Source organism: Misgurnus anguillicaudatus, chromosome 9 (genome assembly GCF_027580225.2).
Source record: "Misgurnus anguillicaudatus chromosome 9, ASM2758022v2, whole genome shotgun sequence".
NCBI classification, from domain to species: domain Eukaryota; kingdom Metazoa; phylum Chordata; class Actinopteri; order Cypriniformes; family Cobitidae; genus Misgurnus; species Misgurnus anguillicaudatus.
In genome coordinates, this window is record NC_073345.2 from 25,255,324 (window position 1) to 25,276,280 (window position 20,957).

The 20,957-nt window shown below is 36.5% G+C and overlaps 1 protein-coding gene across 1 annotated transcript in view; it reads right to left on the bottom strand.

Annotated features, from left to right (window-relative positions):
* ptpra (protein tyrosine phosphatase receptor type A) overlaps positions 1 to 19,198 on the bottom strand; it is a 43,661-nt gene extending 24,463 nt beyond the window's left edge. The window contains exon 1 of the mRNA XM_073871354.1: positions 18,762 to 19,198. The gene's annotated coding sequence lies outside the window, so the exon portion shown is untranslated. The remainder of the gene's footprint in view (positions 1 to 18,761) is intronic.
* Between the last annotated feature and the right edge of the window lie 1,759 nt (positions 19,199 to 20,957).

A 20,957-nucleotide genomic window follows, 5' to 3' on the forward strand; every position in this document is an offset into this window, starting at 1 on the left:
CGCCAATTCGTAACCCCATCACAAGAGACCTGCTGTGACGCATTTTCGGATTGTGACCCAGCAACTGAGAAGCATGGCTCTAAAAATTTTAATCAATATTTCTGGTTTTCAATGAGCAAGACAGAACAAATAAAGGAGATTATTTGGGCATTTCAAGCTTTTAAAAACACCACACTGGCCTCTTGCCCCCTCTCTCTAGTTCTGTTTTGCCCACATCTATACCCAATGCGGTCAAGATGACCACAATTACTACCTTGTTTTCCAGGGCACAAACCATGTCAACCAACTCAATCTGAGAGTGATGCCACATTTTGAATGGTGGTAGTTCGTTCCGGCATATTTTTCTTACTGATTAATAGTGTTTGGTAAGGCAGGCAAGGCATTACTACTATTGCACATACTTACAGAAGGCGAATTAAACAAATTTATTGTTTTAAGTCCCTTTATACTCAAATACCCACTTAATGACGTTGTGATTTTCACATACCTGATTATTAAACGGATAAATATAAGACACAAATATCAGAGACACAAACAAACTGCTTAAAAAGTTCAATTTACAAACTTCGAATTTCAATGTTCAACTTTAGTGCATTAATACTAGAGCATCAAAGCAATGTAATGTATGTACATATTCATGTATATGCCACAGACTGGAATGAAAAAAAATATTTCAACTCTTATGAAATACAAATCATCTATTTTATTTATAAGATGATAAATTGAGAAAGGTGTTATATACATATAATTTAAATCCAGCACATTTTGGTTGAAAACATTAAGCATTGTGTGTTCATTTGAAAAAGTACTGGTCAAAAGCATTTCGGCATTCACACAGATTAGACAATAAAACATATATAAAGCAACTGCCCATATGAACGTAAAGCATATATATATATATATATAAAACTACAGTTAGTATATTGTTCTCGTTGACCAAAAACAAGTATGCTCAAGTAAAAGCTGGCTCTTCTGTCTGCGCAGAAGAGAAACACAGATAATGGTTGGTGAGAAACAAACTTTGTTGAAGCATGTTGTATTTTTGTATTTTGTATTCAACAAACTTTACTGCATTTTACACATTCTCTCATCTTGGTTTTAGTTTGAGCACTCAGGAGTTATCGTGCATTCTTGACAAACAATTCAACATTTACTGAGATTTGACTAGTATTTTTACATAAGAAAAATAAACTAATATTGTAAAATATTACAATTTCAAAGAACTACTTACTATTTTGGATACAATATGATGGCAAAACAAAGTTTCAGAAACCATAACTCCTGTCAAATCCACATCATCATGATTTGAGGTAGGGGTGAGTTGATACCACTTTTCCCATTACAATCCAATACCTGAATTCTGAGTATCATCCGATACCGATCCTAGTAGTAGTTTTCTTTTTTCTTTCATTTATCGACTATTGGTCTTGCCCAAATGTCTTGTCGGTTTTGGCAAAATGCAAAATCGGTCAATATTGGTTGCATGATTGGTTCTTGGCCCATAAGCAACCACCTAGCAACTACCAAGAACATCAGAGCAACTATGCCCAACCCAAAGGCAAGCATCACATACATAAATGTAAAAATATTCCCTTATGTAAAAAGTTCCCATCCTGTGTCTTTGTTTGCTAAATATTTCTTACGTTTGACATCCTGCATCAGCTCATTTTGAGCTATGAATGGCTGCATGTTAAACTGCGGCTTCAGCATTAAGTTAGTTAATGCAAACAGCTGATCAGTTCCATACAAAGACGTTACACTTACAGGCACATCCACCTCTGACAATTCAGATAACCAAATCAGATTTGCCAATGCATCTGCAGATTCCATTTTCACAAGCCTGTTATTCAACTGACAACCGCAAAAAGTCTAGAAGCTCCTTGTCAAACATAATCTGCTTAAAGTCCCCCTGTAGTCGACAATTTTATGACTTAAACTAGTCTTTGAGCATCATAATAGCATATATAAAAAAAATTACCTGTTACAGTAATTTTATATGCCTTAAAACAAAGGAAGCATAACGATTAATTGCAATTAATCTATAGCAGAATAAAAGCTATTATCGGCCTATATATATTGTGCATCCCTAATATAAATTATACATAAATATACACATGAACATTTCTTAAATATATACATGCATGTGTGTGTATTTATTAGGGCTGTCACTTTTCGTTCGAAAATCGATTGCACAATCGATCGGACCAACCAAAAAAAGTTTCGAAAACGAAAATAGGCAATCGATTTTAACCAAATATGTACACTATTAATTTTAAAATAATTAAACAGTAAAAATATAGATGTAACAAAACTCACAAACAAGCAGAAAAAGAAAATAAAGAATTCCGAAAGTGCAGTAGGTGTGCGAAAGCTAGACAGAAATTACCCAGCAATTTTACGCACCTATAGTTTCACGCTTTCAATCGCTGCATCTAGTGTTTTGCAAAGAAAATGGAGGACAACGTCAATAAACCTGTGCAACACGAGAGAGCGTCGTAATTGTGAACTTACAGGAGATGATGAGTTATGACAAGGAGCCAACCTTGCGAGCTGACAGCGACCCGCTTTTGTGATGGAAGATTGGCAGTACGAAATACGCAGCTGGCAACGAAGCACCCGAGTTTCCCTGGGACATCAGTGCGGTCGGAGTGCGTCTTCTCAACAGATGGACATAGTGAATGAAAAGCGCTCTGCTCTTGACCCCTAAAATGTTGATCGACTTGTTTTCCTCACCAATAATTTGTAATGGCCCTAGTCTTTTTGCGCATTTCATTATGCCTGCCTAGTGCCGCCTAAGTTTCGGTTACGTTTAATAAAAAAATACACAGCATGTTCTCAACATCAAGTAAGTCTATTTAAAGTTTCATTTTTGAACAGTTGTTTGAAATGGATCGAATCATTATTTAAAATAATTTTTGAATTGCCTAAATCATAAAAGCAGCCGGTTGAAGCCTGCAGTAATGTTTTTCATTTATGGCAGCAGTCCACTCTGCATATTTTTTAGAGAATGTTGCACTACTGTTGCTGTTTTTTATTCTGCACGAAACTTAATGACAATGAATAAGAAATATTGCTGACTTGTGCGTTTCAGGCGCTCTCTTTACATTTGTCTGTTATTTGGCGTTGAAAATGGAAACGTCTTTTTTAGACATGGAAAATCGATTTTACAATCGATTCAATGAACACTTACTTATATATTAAAAATCGAAAATGATTTTTTCACAAAAGTGACAGCCCTAGTATTTATATATACATATACATAATTATTATTCACAGTTTACACACACATATGATGTAAACAAAAACCGTTATTCTGCTACAGATTAATCACGATTAATTATTATGCATCCCTAAAACAGCTTGAATATAACGCTACACCCTTGCCTCATTTAGTATGAATATGTGAATTAGACCCTGCCTCAACCCAATTGCACAGCTTGGACCACAGGTATGCATATGTGAACTACCTATTTACTCATTCAACTGTGTTAATGTGATTTGTTACATGTTTGTGACGTAGGAAACCAAGGCGATTTCAAACCACGGGAATGAGACTCTTTGGAAAACGTACATTTTAAGGAGAGAATACTCAGCAGCGGTGCTAATAGGGGTGGCACGGTACAGGAAAAAACTTCCGAACCGTTAATTTCGCTTGACTTGGTTAGGAGCGTCTGTCTGTTGCACGGTTCGACACATGCGCAATGTAGCCTCGTGCCCGTATGTTACCTGAAGCCTTGTATAGATGGATTTCTTTCAGTCGTGTGACCTTTTACGTCATGCCGCCATCTTGAGGACCTATACCGAGTACCAATACACTCTTAAGAAAAAAGGTTCTTCAAAGGTTCTGAAACGATGGTAAAGGTTCTATATAGAACCATAGCTTACTGAAGAACCCTTTTTTCCGAAATGGTTCTTGTCTTAACAAAAAGGGTTCTTCATTTCCCTCCTTTTTGATTTAAAATTTAGTCAGTTATTTTCAAGCTGCCTCCTGATTATTTTCACCTGTAAAAGCCCTGAATCATCAGTGCTGCTGAACCGCCTGCAGACTAACAACACAAACAGGTAAGAGAGTAAAATAATCATCATTTACTGTTAAAAGCATTTTGAAAATTGAAGCTTTGTGTGTTCTTATTGTAATTTATTTATTTTATAGCAGGTAAACTTTATACTGTAAGCTTCATTCCCTTTATAAGAGGTAAGCTTAATACATTAATTTTTAAATGATATATTTAGAGGACTCTGCTTTAAGACTTAGGATCATGATTTGTTAAAGTCTCTGTGTGTGCGTTTAAGTGCCCTCAGTAGTGCACATACGAGAGAAATGCGTTAAAAAAAAAAAACATTATTCAGTATAACAGTATTCTTTTTCTAATAAAAACATTTGTTTATGTCTATAGATTACAGTCAGATTAACCTACTTAAGTCTGTGTCATTAATGTTACAGTTTTTTACGATTGCTATGACAGATTTTTCAATACTTTTAACAAGTTTTCAAAACTCTTAACACAGTTAGCACTACATCCACCTATGTAAGCTATACTATTAACACATTTCTTGTTGGTTTAACACAAAAGGCATATAATTAACACAAATTTAAAATGCTTGAACTTCTTTTACAAACAAGCTCAAACAAGACCAAAACAATAGATTTTTAATGTCAAATTTACAAATGCTTTCACACAGCATGTCAAAACAGATAACATCATGTGCTAAACCTCACTTATAGTCAAAGTAAACAGCTGTTTATATGATGAATTGAAACATAAATATATCCCCTGTATTTTATTCCATTGGGATTGAAAAACAACTTATTGTACCAATGCAAATATATAAATCACAGCTGATTCCCACCTAGGAAACACACTCAGGTTCTTTCAATTGCACGACTATATGGTATACAAAAGAGTAAAGGAGGGCATCTTTAGGTCGATCTTGTGTGGAAAAGGAACAATATGAGCAACACAAAAAATAAGATATATGGCTACACAAGTCAACTGAAGACCACCAGGTCAAGGGGAAGATTTTCCTCCAGTCCCACCTGGATGCAATAGATGGTGCATTCCCAGACATCACACCTGAACACTGTCAGAGACATGGCAAAATGTTCTTCACAAGATGCCTTGCCAGAGAAAAATCAGGTGTAATGTGAATGAGAACATGTGGCCAAATAGAAACGCAATAGATTAGATTATGAGATTTTCTTTTTTGCTTTATTCTTCAGTGGCTTTTTTTGGTTGTATTTGTTTATTTTTACTTTTTTACTGTAAATGTAAGTAATATTGAATATCTTGCAGTAATGTCCTGTTGTAAATACTGTAAGTTCTTTACTGCAGCAATTATGTCTACTTTTTTTTATAAAACGTACTCTAAGATGGATGATTCATTTTTGTCTTGAATTGCTGCAGCAAAACAAACATAATACATGCATTTACTAAACCCAACTAACAAAAATATAAAAAAGTTTTCAAAAAAACTCTATAACCTATAATCTATAGTCTATAATCTACTACAGCCTATAAGGACAGACTTACACATAAACTTATGCAGTTTTTGTTTTTCCACCTTATGTTTGTGTTTTTCATGACATTGTGTTATGATTGACTAAATGTTTTTGTTGGAAGAGAACATGTGTTGGTGATCTGGTATAACTAGTTGATTCTGAAACATATTTACAGTGTTTTTGTAAACAGTGTGAGAGTTTAGTTTACAATGTGTAATTTTGAGGATAAAATTAACTGTTTTGCCAGTTGTGTGTTTTAGGTGTGTTGGTGTGTTGGGAGTTTGGAAAATTTGTTAAAAGTGTTGAAAGGAGTGTCATAGCAATCGTAAAAAACTGTAATCAAACAATGACAAAGAGACAAATAGCTCTAAAAATAATAATTTATTATAAATAATTTTAATTTATTGTGTTATGATTCATTTAATTTGATTTCTGTACCTAATGCTAATTTCAGACCTTATTAATGTACAACTTTGTTCTTTTTAATAAATGTTTCCAATTTCTTTATTGTTTATTAGATTTTTTCCCACCTGCTTTTTGCTGATCCGAAAAATAATCTGATCTGAGCCTCAAAAACCGTAATGTGATCCAACTTGTGAGTTTTTTTTATCCGTCACACACCCCTAGTAAAGTTAGTACACAGTGATAGCCATAAATGCAATTGAACTAATAATTGGCATACTAATTTCTTTCGGTGTTTCGGTTTCGGGTTTTCGGCCTTGGTTTCCTTTTTTCGGTTTTCTGTTTCGGCCAAGAATTTTCATTTCGGTGCATCCCTAATTAAGCTATATTTATATCATATGCTGAAGTAAATTTCTGGAGTGTTAACGATTAAATGAAAAAAAACAACAACAACAACAACAACAACAACAAGAATCGCGAAGAACCGAAAACCGTGACCCTAAAACTGTGATACGAACCGAACCGTAGGCTTTGTTAACCGTGCCACCCCTAGTGTTAAATGATGGATTTGCACGTTGTTTGTCTTAAATCATATTAAAAACACTACATAGACACATAAACAACAATAAAAACTTGATTTTCCCCACAGGGGGACTTTAAGGCCTGAGCATCCACAAGGACGAACATTCTTCAAGAGGAGGGCAAATCTTAAATGATCCGAGACATTTCTGCTGTTGACCTTAAAAAGGTTGCATTCAATTTAGGCAATAATACACTGCAGTTGGAAAAAATGTCTAATAAATAATCTGATCAGATAGTTAATTTGTTCATCCTTCAGCCACCTTGACTGGTAGGCTATAAATTAATTTCAGACCATGCGTTAGTCTGTATCTGTTCTCATCTCTGTCTGGATTTGGCAGGAAAGCTGTAAACCCGAGAGAGCACATTGCTTCCTTCCTTCCGTAGCAGTCTGTCTGATAGCCTGCCAGATCTGTCATTTGGCCCAAAAGCACCACACCCTTACCTAACACATCAAGTTACGCAAAATAGTCTTATTGAAATGTGCCAGGCTATTACATAACTGTACTTCTGTTGAGTTAACAAAAGTAAAATGCATAGGTTTGGACCATTTTTTTTTTTATTTGTAGAAATGATGAGTCAGGACTGTTTATTATATTAAAGCTGTAATGAGGAAACGCCACACCTCTAATATATGACACTCATTATAGTGGGTTTCCTTTGAGATGTGACGTCATTCATAAGTGCACAGATGTGACCCTGCCTATGAAAACCCAGCTGAAGTCATTTTTACTGTTTTCTACATAAAAACAGTAACCTTGATATCTTTAAGTGGAACCACTAATTGAAATCCAACTTTGATGTTCTTAATCTGAATTAGATTATGAGACTTTAGCCAGGATTTCACTGACAGGGTCACAAATTATCTGACAGTTTCTGAGTGACAGTTTGTAGCGGTCTCACCATCTAGGCAAACCAAAAAACTGACTTGGGTGTGTCCAGAAAATCTGTAACCTATAGGGAGAGTTACACATCGTTGCATTACCTCCTTAGAGAAGAAAGACGCCTTTTTCTTAACATGACAATGCATAACCGCAAAAGTTACATGCTGCTTTCTTGCACAAATATTTCCTGTTAAAAATGTTAGGCCACAATCATAAGAAAGGATGTATTTTGTTTTGTGTTATGCTATTTAACACATTATGTTTTGATTTTGTTTTCAAATAAATAAAAGTAACAACACAACATGTGTTAAAACAACACAAAATGTGTTGTTCCAATAATAACACAGTTAAAGAGCACCTATCGTCCGATTAACGATTTTACATTTCCTTCGGTGTGTAAGTATGTACATGTTAACGATATGCAAAAGGAACATACCCTAAAGTAAACGATGACGCGAGTTATCATCACCAACATAAATCTCTTTTCTTGGACTACAACAAACTCACAAATTGTAGGCAACAGTCTACTTCCTGGTATCGGTGACGTAGACAAGGCCGACATTATCATAATTCCTCCCGCTTCGGACTCACAGCCTGTAAGTTAACTCCTGTTAGCATTGCATTGTGACTGAATCTTTCAAACATGGTAAAGAGCGTCACATTTCCGGCTGACATCAGAGGTATTCAGGCCAATCACAACATACAGATTAGCTGGCCAATCGGCGCTTTTCCGATCGATTAGCTTTGTACAAAATCAATGCGTTTCAGAAAGACAGTATATCTGGAGCTACAATAATGTACGGTATGTGGAAAATAATGTGTTTTTTGAACCATAAACCACACATAAACATTGTATTATACCAAATACACAAAATAAAGTTTTTAGCAATGAAATAGGTCGACTTTAGGGACAACAAACAAAATGTGTTGTTTTAACACAAATGTTTTAAGAGTGCATAATTGAATATATGCTTTATTGCTAAAGAAACAGTTCCCTATCAAATCAAGTAAACATATTGCATGTTTAAACAACACAGACAAAAGAAAACTGTTTTAAAAAAAATTGTCAAAGCAACTATCATTGTCCATATTGAATCGGAATCGGAACTAGAAAATTTCATACAATACCCATAGATGCGTGATATAATTACACGTTATCTATAATCTTTTGTTGGATTAAAGATGTAATTATTTACCAATTTTTACAACAATTTTTACCTTCTTATAATTTTTTAAGGGTGTTTTCACACCTAGTTCGTTTGAGCCCTCCAAACGCTCTCAGAGCAGTTCAGGGTGTATATGTGAACAAACCAAGTGATCTCAGACCCCCTAAAAGGACCCAAAAGCGAACCGAACTCAGACCACGTCTGGATGTAAAAACCACAGGCGAAACCACTTTAAGTGAACTGGGTTTGGTTCTTTTAAAATGAACTATATGTGAAAACACCCTAAATTAAGAGTATGAACATTATGCAAATAAATGTTCATTTAGTTTGACAAAATGTTTATCAGTTGCTATAATTATTTTTATATCTACCTTATATCGGCCAATCGGCCGCATTGCATTTCTAATGACTTCATTAGCATCTGTAAAAAAAAATCAAACATATTAGTCGACCACTTTACGATAACACAATACATGGGTTGCAATTCGATATGTTGCGATGCATTGTGCTACTGTAAAAAAACAATGGACGATATATTGGGATATTATCTATTTTATGAAAATAATAGGATATGATTTTAAGAAAGCTGTCACTGAGTACACACCACCATATGGATACCTTAGCAAAAAGATTTGTGGCGCTCCCCTATGCTAGTACTTCCTGTCACTGTTTAAGTTCAGACATACAAATAATGCTAGTGGTCGGGATGTAAACTCCAAACTAAACAACTGTCTTAATTTTAATAATTTTGCATTTTTTAGAATCGGTACCGTATTGCCAAACAAAATATCATGATATCACATGAATCAATATTTTTTTACACCCCTAGACCCAACAACTGCATAGCAACACCCAAGAATTAAACAATGTAAAAAAATGCCCTTTAACAGCTTGTGCAGCTCCACTATCTTTAAGTGGCCTAAACTGATAACCGTGATGAATTCTTCTGCTCTAAACATACCAGAGGAGTCATGCTGTAAATACAGCTCGTCTAACACATATTTATCTGCCAAACGGACACTCTCTCTCTCAGTCCAAAGCCTGAGGACATCAATAGAAAAGCCACTAGTCACAAGATTGCCATGTTCCTCTTACAGTTCCTTTACAGTATGGGGCAAAACCATCACAAAACAGTACGACTATTCTATCATTGCCAACCTTTTAGGTGGTTAACAGGTGACCCATTCTTTCCATATCCCTTTAGAAACCACCAGTTCAACAAATAAGAAGCTCCAGACAAGGACGGCATTTACTTTAAACACTGAAGTGGGATCAGTTCTGCACTTTTAAGCATGAAAAGTGATGTTATGAGTTCAGGTAAAGGTAGCTGGTCCAAGATCAGAATAGGCCTCTTTATTGTATTGCCCACTGAGAATTAAAGGTGAGAAAATCTGCCTAGAAAATCGCAACTTTTAATTTTCCGTCGGTTTTAGTACACGATGTTAACTATAGAAGAGTCAAGTTTTAAATAGGAAAAATGTCAAAACTTTTTGGTTATTTTTGAGCGTGATGCCAATGGTCTAATCAAATTCAATGGATTATGCTAAGCTATGCTAAAAGTGGTACCGCCAGACCCGAAGATCTCCTGATTGGATTCCGAAACAGTAAAAATCAAATGTTTAACTGTAGGGGAGCTGGATAATGTGCATATTTTCAAAAAAAGTAGAGTGGACCTTTAAAAAAACTAAATATTTATAATACTTTGTATTGCCAGATCCCTGATGATTTCCACTCCTACCGAAAACATGACAGCGAAGATCTTTTATTTGCAGCCGGAGAGCATTTCCTAAGGAGATATAATGGGTATCTGTCTGTCCCCATTCACGGTTTATTAATACTCCGGTCTGCACCCTGGAGGAGTGAGTAGTGTGACACAGATAATCTCAATGTTCCTCTTCATCTTGCTTGAACTGGGACAGCTAAGCGGACAAGCAAGATGATCCTGCAGCCGTTGCTGTCATAAAAAGACCTCGATGCCATTCCTGAAACTTCCTGTGTGCCGCTTTCAGTAACAAGAGCTCAAATGATCCCTCATGTTACTCGATTACAAAATAGCTGAGGGATAATTTTCATTCTGTAGTGCTGCTTAACCCTAAATGCGAAACAGAACATGAGCAGAACATCAGCAGATAAGGAAACTTGTTAAAGAGGAAGAGCGAGTTGTTACGTTTTGATGCAAGATTAACAAGACAACCTTTTTTCCTTTCAGGAAAAATTATGGCTAATTAACTGTGAACAACATGACCGGGATAGGTCTATATCGATTTAACGTTGCGATTAAAAGGCTATAAATAATGTCATGATTTAAAATGTAAGCCTATAGATTCTGTATAATTTCAGATTAATTAGTGGTCCACATAATCAATAGCTGTATACAGAAACATTTGTTAGTGGTGACATTAGTTTGAGATGTGGGATTGAGGCAGAGAAGTGAAATCATAAAAATCATTCGATCTGGATTCAGAAATAAAAAATTGGAACCAGAGTCACATCTGGAATCAACAGACTCTAAAACGACCACAATATGACCTTAAGAATTATGTGTAAAGCAATGAAACAAGAGTAAAAGAATAACTTTAACCAACCCCGGGGGAACGGTGTGGTGTACTGCCTACAGACTTCTGTCAGGGTTTCCTAAAGAATGCACTGGTCTAGCCACATCAGATACAGACTGCAGGAAGTGGCAGAGATGAGGTCAGTATTTAGCACACATTCAGACCGAACCACACAAAGTGGACATCCAATTCCAAAGGAAAGCTAACATAAGGACATACCATATGTAACACTAAAATAAAAACAGTTTTTAGGAAACTTCCCTATAATAATGATTCATGAATGACCGATTTATTTCGCTTAGCTTTAATTCCTTGAGTCTTACAAAGATTCTCAGAATCCTTTACTAAAATAAATGGACATGCTTTTTGTTTGGGTCCTCCCAAAACTGCACCCACCCCACTGATACACTGGCTTAGCCGCCCAGACCTCTGTAATTCCCTAAAGTAGTGCTGCCTCATGATTAGTCGCGACTAATCGTTTGCAGAATAAAAGTTTTGGTTTGCATAATATGTGTGTGTACTGTGTATAATAATTATGTATATATAAATACACACACATACATGTATAATTTTAAGAAAAAATATATATATAATAAATATAATATAAATATATAAATTAGGGCCGGGACTTTAACGCGTTAATTAAGATTAATTAATTACACAAAAAATAACGCGTTAAACATTTTAACCGCACAAGTAGACGGAACCTAAACGAACAGCTGATTTTAACGTGACAACGCATCAATTTCAAAGTAAAAATGATTTATTCTGGTAAATGGAGGTTTGCAACGGAGGTTTTGCCCAATAAACATCTACCAACAAACTACAGATTATTTTAACATGTATCCTAATGTCTGTTATATGTTAATGTTTGAGTATTGTTGGGTTTAAATATTGTTGTAATGTTGTTTTGTTTCAATTTAATTAGTTTATTACGAGTTTAATTTAAGTTTTGTTTGCTACTTTAAAACGAATTTCGTTTCAAATAATTTGTCTCGTAATTATAAACAATGTTTTGTTGTTAGGTTTTGTGAATATAAATTAAAAAGAACATTAAAAGCAACACCGTGCATCTCATTGATGCATATGCTACCGAATGCCAAAACATGCAGTGAGTAGCCTATATCACTTACTTTTCAAAAAATCAGCCTGGCAGTGCCCAGAAGTTAAATTTACACGCGCATTTAGAGCATACTGTAGCAGCACGTTTGATTCGCGGTGTGCTTAAGACTTTTAAAAATCAACTTCATATTAATTTTAATAGGCTACTTTGACAGAGGACACGCACAGAGAACAGCGACGGCAGGTAAAGGAAAAAAGTTAAACGAATAGAGTCAGTTTGTAAGAACATTTTTAAATTGACTATAAGATCATCAATATGAACTCTGAACAATGAACTATTATAAACATAACAGCAAGAAAAGCTAAAGAGGAACTCGCAACATTAAAGCAATAAGCATTTATGTAGGCTAAAGCTAGGGGTGGGCGATAAACCGGTAGACATAATTAACCGGTAGAAAATTGTCAACCGTTAGAGATTTTGGACTATCGTTTCTATCGAGGTTACGTGCCCACGTCACGCTCCTGTGCGCGTGGTCACGAAAACGTAACGTTTGTACACGTATTTAAGCACTGCAGTTTTAAAACAAGTTATTTTAAGCCATTGAAACACAGACAACAGATCTGTATGCGTGCGTTCTTTCTGTGTGTCAGGAGCGGACAAGTCGCGCAGCCGCTGCTTTTTCTGTCTGTGAGGAACGCGCAAGTCGCGCGACTGCTGCTCATTAAGCTCGCGAGCATTTTTCCCGCTTTATTGGCCTTAAATACATATATGCGTCAAAATTCCCGTCTTTGCAAGCATCCTCATAAACACGACCAGTTAGGTCTTAAGAGAAAGTAAACAGCTAAAACAGAAAGCGCATGTGTGACAGTGTATTGGATCTGGACGTTGGTCTTAAAGGGGAAGTTACCTAATTTTGCTCCCGTCTGTCACTCGTGTTAATCAAACAGCATTGAGAGAAAATCTCTCACTGCTCCTGATTAAATCACTTTTCTACCTTAAATAAAAATATGTATAGGCTTATACATACATACATAATTATTTATTATCATTCTTATATGACTGTTTATCTTCAGAGAGCTTGAGTTTTGTTTGCTTTTTATCTTCTTTCTATGCTTGTATATGTTTTTTGTGAGAAGTATGAACATTTCTATGGTATTAAAGATTTAAACCTTATTAAAACATAAAAAAACCTCTACCGTGATACATATCGTTATCATGATATAAAATTAATCCTATCGTGATAGAAGATTTTGGTCATATCGCCCACCCCTAGCTAAAGCTATATATCACCTCTTATTTTTTTTAAATTTAGTTAAGTTTCAATGGTAACACTAAAGGCGCGTACATTATGCAGCGCTTTTCACATCCGAATCCCACTTAAGAAACCTATAAACGATGTGCAACTTAAAAAATATATTATGCACATTTTTATATATTTTAATTTTAATATAGGCTATATAGTATATTATGTTTTGTTGTTTTTATACGCGAGGTGGGGCATCCGCGCACATAGGTACCAGAACACAGACAGTCAAAACCTGAGAAGTCCCGAACCCTGCAATATTAAACAAACTACTTTAAGAAATGCGGGCCAGGAAGCGGGTCGGGTATAATATATATTTTTTTTTTCTTTGCGGTCCGAGTTGCAGGCGGGTTGTTTATACATTGACCCGCGCATCACTGGTAAGCGTCGATAAGAGCATGGTTGTGTGTAAGATATGCAACAAGGAATTCACATATCACCGCAGCACATCGAGCCTCAAGTATAATCTCAATGCAAAACATACAGCAGCTAGCGTGGACATTAGCCCGACTCCGGGTACAACGACTTGGTTGAACAAAAATAAACAATATTTTGTTAAGCTTATGTATTCAGTCATTATTCATAAAAATCCATGTAAAAATACTTCTTAATGTTCTCAGGTCAAATATTTATATGAGATTAAAATGCAATTAATTTAGATTAATTAATTACAAAGCCTCTAATTAATTAGATTAATTTTTTTAATCGAGTCCCGGCCCTAATATAAATATAAACATGTATATACACATGCAAATGTTTCTTAATACATGTGTGTGTATTTATACATAATTATTATACACAGTACACCCACATATATTAAACAAAAACTTTTATTCTGCAAATGATTAGTCCCGACTAATCGTGAGGCAGCACTACTCTAAGAGGCTGTTTACACCTGGCACCAACATGCGCCTTCATCGATCGGATCACAAGTGGATGACGTTAATGCCAGGTGTAAACGGTGTTCAAAATGTTTTAAGCTTGCCCACTTTCAATCACATTCAGAGGTAGTCGAAACCCCTTTCGATCAAATTGCTTTTGTGGTGTAAACGCACATGTGGTTGAATGTGTTCGAACCACCACATGCGACCGCCTTCTCTCCATCCATTTCTCTAATCTGAGGTACTAAACACAATGTTTTACGTCTATACTAACTTCTGGCGCGAACACACGGTGAACAGCGCTATTTTTAGCCTTTCATTGATAAAACTAAAGCAGCTGATCTCCGCAGTTTCATTTTGCAAGCGTGTAAGGGTTGCGCGATCCTATTTCATCAATTGCAAAAAAATTCAGAGAAAGCTCTTACATATTAGAGCCCAACCGATAAAGAATTTTGAAGGCCAATACCTATACAAATGTTTGTTGGTTTAAAAATCCGATATTCCGATATATCGGCCGATATTTTTTCCCTTTTTTATTTCAGAAACGTGCAACAAAACTTTAACAGATTTCCCTAACATTAGTTATTTGTAGTTTATTTAAGAATTTTTTTTCTTTTATTGTCACAACAGAACAGAGGAACATCAAAATATATTAAAGTTCTGATAAATAACATGTATAAAAATACAAACTTAAGATATGAAACGTAAAGGCCTTTGAACAAAAACACAAAAACAACAACAACCAAATCAAAGTTATCAGTTTTAAAAGACTTGGTTCATAAATATAACTTTGAATAGGATGGGAGACAAATTCTGTTAAGTTCTGATAAATAACAACATGGTTGAAGGCTGTTTCGTCCGTTGTTTTTTTTTTAAATATTCATTTATCTGCCATTATGAATGCCGATACCGATAGTTTGGAAAATGCCTAATATCGGCCGATAATCTGCCTGCCGATATATCGGTCGGGCTCCATAACATACATGTACAAAGCACTGTGCAGCATGTTTACTAACAAGACAAGCAGTGGACTCCGACATCATATTAGTTTGTGTCCATATAAACTTGCCATTAGTCCCGCTCGCGTTTAAATGACAGCAGAGAGACTCGCCCACAGTCTCGACAGACCACCCCCTCACATCATTAAGGGCAGAAGCGGTCGAAAGTGGACAAGAGAGACGGATTTAAATTAGGGATGCTCATATCAGTTCATTTTCCCGACCGACAACCGTAGCTTCTGAACCGAACATTAACCGTTAACCTATAAGATTTGAATATGAAATTGTCATTGAGTAAAAATGCAGTTGACGGTTGTCTGAACTAGTAAAAACAAAACATTTAATTTTAACGCGCAAACAGCAGCGACAGATCAACAACCGAACCAGGATTCATACATTATCCGATATACAACATTACCTTATTAAAAAGCATGCGATCAGTCCAGATGATTAATATCCAAAAAGGGCAGATTGTCTCTGTTTCATCTACCACAGTGGTCATAAAGCAGGACGCTTTTCAGAAAGTTTTGCTTTTGCGTCGCGTTTCTCCGTTTGTGCAAATAGAGAGATGTTTATGGTCAGGGTCAGAGGCCATCAGCGAACGTCTGTCCGGATCAGTCCGGATGTGCGCGAGACCGAGACGGACCGCGTCAGCTTGCGCGGATATGCGCGCGTCTCCGTTCAGCTTCCAAACACCCATACAAATTTCTCATACAAATCAGATCGTCAGGGCAGCAATAATTTGTGTCATATACAGGAAATTCACAAATTAAAGATAGAAAAGTGGGCTCATGACGACACGCACCATGTATTAACAATTTTTTTTTTCTTTTAACTGATAACGTTAATCGGTCATAAATTCTTACCTTCGGTTGACGGTTAAACGGTCAATGTGAACAAAGAACATCCCTAATTTAAATACCAGCTGTAAACGTGATGTGTCTCTCTCGTCCACTTGTGATCCAATCGATGAAAACACATCTTAATACCAAGTGTAAACAGCCCCTAAAGTGCATTATTTTATGTAAAATGTGGTGTGTAAAATTGGGAGTTTCTTACTCATAATAATGACATGTTTTCAGTCGTATTTTATGGCTTATTTAAAGGAAAAGTCTACTCATTTTTAATATTAAAATATGTTATTACCTTAACTAAGAATTGTTGATACATCCCTCTGTCATCTGTGTGCGTGCACGTGGGCGCTGGGGCGCGCTGCGACGCTTCGGTGGCGTTTGGCTTGGCCCCATTCATTCAATGGTGCCATTTGGAGATAAAGTTAGAAGAAGTGTTTTGTGTTTTTGAAAGTTACGTATTAATAACACTGTGAGACCAGGCTGGATAAGCACAGATGTAAAATTACTAATAAATTAAATAAAACTAAATACAGTAATCCAGTGTTAGGAACAACATCATGAGATCGCTTAAGAGAAATGTATTGTTAAGTGCAATCTTGTTGAGAGTGAGATCAAGTTATTACACAACACAAAACCATGCAAACAGTCATGGACGTAATCAAACAATGCATTTGCATTCATATCACATTTCCTTCATTTAACTTAACATTTATTTATAATAGTTAGCCAACAGTCTCACACTCTGCACAGCCCTTCTCCAACCCATTCATTGTCTTTGTCAGATCTGTGTCAGGATGTTCACAAAATAATACACATACATAATAATAGCGTACTGCCCGAAGCAATAACTGCACCACAAAACCCAAACAGGTATTGCATAAGCTGAAATGCTAACCGGCTATCCACCTAGATACAAGGCCAGCTGCCTGACTACACGGCCAAATGATGTTTATAGGATAATCATCTCAAAATGTAAACCTTGAACAACTGGGTGTCTCTTCTAGTTGCTCTGGTTTTTAAAGGTCTATTTCATAACCTCACGGCTCCCAAAGAGAAGCAATAACAGGTCTAGACAGGACAAGCTGATAAGATAACCAAAGAAGGGTTGAGAGCAGACCTAAAAAAATCCAATTCAGGATTAAAATAAATACAGAGAGAACATATAGATACTGAGAGTTAATAGCTGCTTTAGGGGGTTAGGAACAGAAAAGGACTTCAGAGCTGGTCTTTGGCCACAAAGCCAAGAGTTCCTTTGGCACATCTGAAGGATATTTATTGGATATAGGCCTATTAAATGTATTTTTATCACCACAATGCATCGATAATTATTGTTTAACAACGTATTCTTGCATCACCTCACAGTTTAAACAGACATTGTGTGAGCTATCCTGATATTAATATCAGATGTAAACACTGAATGATAGGTGGAGGTTCTTTCTACCCTTTAAAATGTGAAGAATGCTGATAGTCTTATAGATCAATTTACAGTTCTGCTTACACAAATTGATTTTCTACGTTTTATTCTCTCTAGTTTCGACACACCACCATTCATAAAACCTCCAGTGAATGAGACTAAAAGCCTGTGAGTGACCGGATTTTCAATTCAGTATTCTCTCCACCACTGCAGAGGAGCTGCGACGGAGCAAAACGTCCCTTTAAAAATGAGTGTGTTCGTATGGCAACTTTTACCCAATATGCACGGGACAAACGCAAAATCCCCCTCCCCTCATATGCAGCTCACTTTTTAAAAACATGTAGCGACAAAGCGCTGATCAATACGTTCACTTTCAGCTCGCCGTCACGAGAACGCACTGGATTCCTATTGTCTTCCCATTCGTTATTGTTAAAGTGTTACAATGTTTAGAATGTAACTAGTTTGAGACCATTTTGCTACAATGTTTCCGCACTGGATCTGTCCCAAAAGGAATGACTATTATTATTGCAATGTATCCGAATAGAAATGATAAATATGGGCACAAATTAACTACAAATACTGTTACGAAGTATCCAGTCAACATCCATTTATTTATATTGCTACAATGTGTCCGGTCCAGGATTAATATTGTTATAATGTATCTGAAAAGATATCCTTAATATCAAGTTTAGAACCATTAACATTGTTAAAATGTATCTGAACATTAATGGTCAATATCGTTACAATGTGTCCAGTATTGAATCTCAACTAATATTACAATGTATCCAGTCAGAAATCGCGCCTGCGTTCTGACTTACAATTCCGCCGACTTCCAATAAAAGCAATGCGTGTCTCTCTTCCTCTCCCCCTCCTTTTTCTCGGCAGGACCCCCCTCCCCATTTTCCCTCCTTGCCTCCCAGCTAGTAGTTGGGCAAATGTTCTCGTTGCTTAAAACATTATTGGGTGCGTTCCCAAGACATCCCTGTACACTGCGTAAATCTTACATAAAATGGTTCTGGGTTTCGGATGTACCAGTAAAAGCGTTGCTTTCTTTGGCCCACTGATGTGACAAAACCTTACCCGAGTGACATAAGGGATAAACTGAGGAAAGAACATAAGTTTGAAGAGTTAAAATATTGAAAGAAACAGACATGTAACTCACCTCGACACCCCGTCACGTACTATGCAGTTTGATGCTCCTGATAAAGTGCGATTGTTTTCCACTTCCCCGGCCCCTGTCTCCACACCCAAGGAACCGAGAGTGTGTTCGGGGTGGGGGGCCTGGGTGATAGGAATGGTCTCGGACAGACAGCCAATTTGGAGAGGGCAGCGGAACGAAGAGCTTACTTGTATCCAAAACGCATGTCTGAAGAAACCGTAAAAGTGCAAGCCAGTTTTATCATAGATCCTCCTATGCAGAAACGTGTATTCCTGGCGTCTCCGCGGCACAGGGAAGCACTATCCCACGATTTGTTCGCTGTATCCGGGCGCGTCGGTTGCCTCCTAATCCGCCATGTTGTGCCCCTGCGCCTGGAATGGGAAGCAGCGGATTCCCAGGCCAGGCCCCTCCTCTCCTCTTCCCACGCAGATACTATTGGACACGCCGCGACATCTGGCGGACGACTTACTTCCAGCAAATTGGAATGTACAAGATGAGTGATTTGGTACAAAGTGCCACCCAGCGGCTATACGAGGAATATCACATATCTCAATCAGAAGGCTGCAGCCTCCAGAGGTCGCATATGCAGGCTGAATACGTCATCAAGCCTGGTTTATTTCAAGTTAAGTGAATTACATTCGAAAGTCATAAGCATATTACATCGATTTACGATTAATAATAGTCAACTTTATAATTATTCTGAAATAAGACAATATGACGTATGCAGCCTGCAAATGCGACCTTCAGAGGCTGCAGCCTTCCACGTGGATTTAAATCTTTTGACTACAAGGCCCATCAATTGTCCACAATAATATTTGAAATTCCACCACACAATTTCTAACAAATGAAATATGAGTCTGGAAAATAATAGGAAGATGAATATTTGTTTTTTTTTGTTTCCTTAAAAAAAACTTACAGTCAAAGATTCCCAAAGAACAATTTCTTACATTTTTAAAGACGTACATCAGACGCGCGTGCGCTAGCGCGATACACGTCTGGATCCGAACTTTACTTCCGGTTTTGTTTTTTAAATGGTCTGACTAGTTGCTAAACTGATCTCTTGAACAAATGCCTCGTTGAAAATAACAAATGTTTTGGTTTCCTAGGTAATCTATTTGTTGTTTTTTGCGTGTTATATAAATAAACTATGTTTAAAGAACTTTAGGGCTTTTCACACCTGAAATTGTTAACCCTGGGTTATTCTAAACCCAGGGTTAACGGAATCCTGGGTTATTTTTTTCATGTTTCACACTGTTCAAACTTAACCAGGGGTTAAGAGATAACCCTGGGTATTCATAATTTGACGTTTCACACTGTGCATTCCTAAACCCTGGGTCAGGAGTCTCCAACCCAGTTTCAACACACCTAGCCTTGATTAGCTACTTCAGCTGTGTTTAATTCGAATCATAACATTCTAACCCTGCTTCGTTTCACACTGCATGTGTTTGGCACCACAATGCAGGGTTAACACCACAAATGCGGTGCTAACCCTGCTCCAGAGCAGGGTTTCATAACCCTGGGTAAAAAGCGGTGCTAACACCGCTTTCAAATTACAGGTGTGAAACGCTCCTTAACCCAGGGTTAAAAGCGGGGCTTAGAATGAAGATAACCCAGGGTTAAGCGCAGTGTGGAAACCCCTTTTTTTGTTTATTCTTAGCGGAGTTTACCGGAAGTTATGTGTGGACCATGACAGCTGCTTGTTTATGTTGTTACTGCTGAAACCGTCTATAGTCTAGAAAATCTTTATCCAAGAACTTTGGAACCTTAATTTTTATGATTGTATCCGGCATCCCAAAGTTTTCTTCGTTTAAAAACAAACCATATTTTTTAATTTATTTCTTACATAATTTCAACCATATAAACTAGATACATTGCAAAAAATATATAAAAAAAAACTTAGTATTTTTGTCTTGTTTTCAGTGAAAATATATAAAAATAAATTAAAATTAAATTAAGTTGAGATGCTTTCTCTTGATGAGCAAAATGACCCAGGACAATAAGTCTAAAAAATATAAAACGTAAGTGATTTTGTGCATAAAACAAGCAAAAAATCCGCCAATGGGGTAAGCAAAAAAATCTTGAACATTTTTCTTAAACATTAATATTCAAGAAAATTTGCTTACCCCATTGGCTTTTTTTTGCTTGTTTTATGCACAAAATGACTTTGACTTATTTAAGGTTGAGTCGTTTTGCTCATCA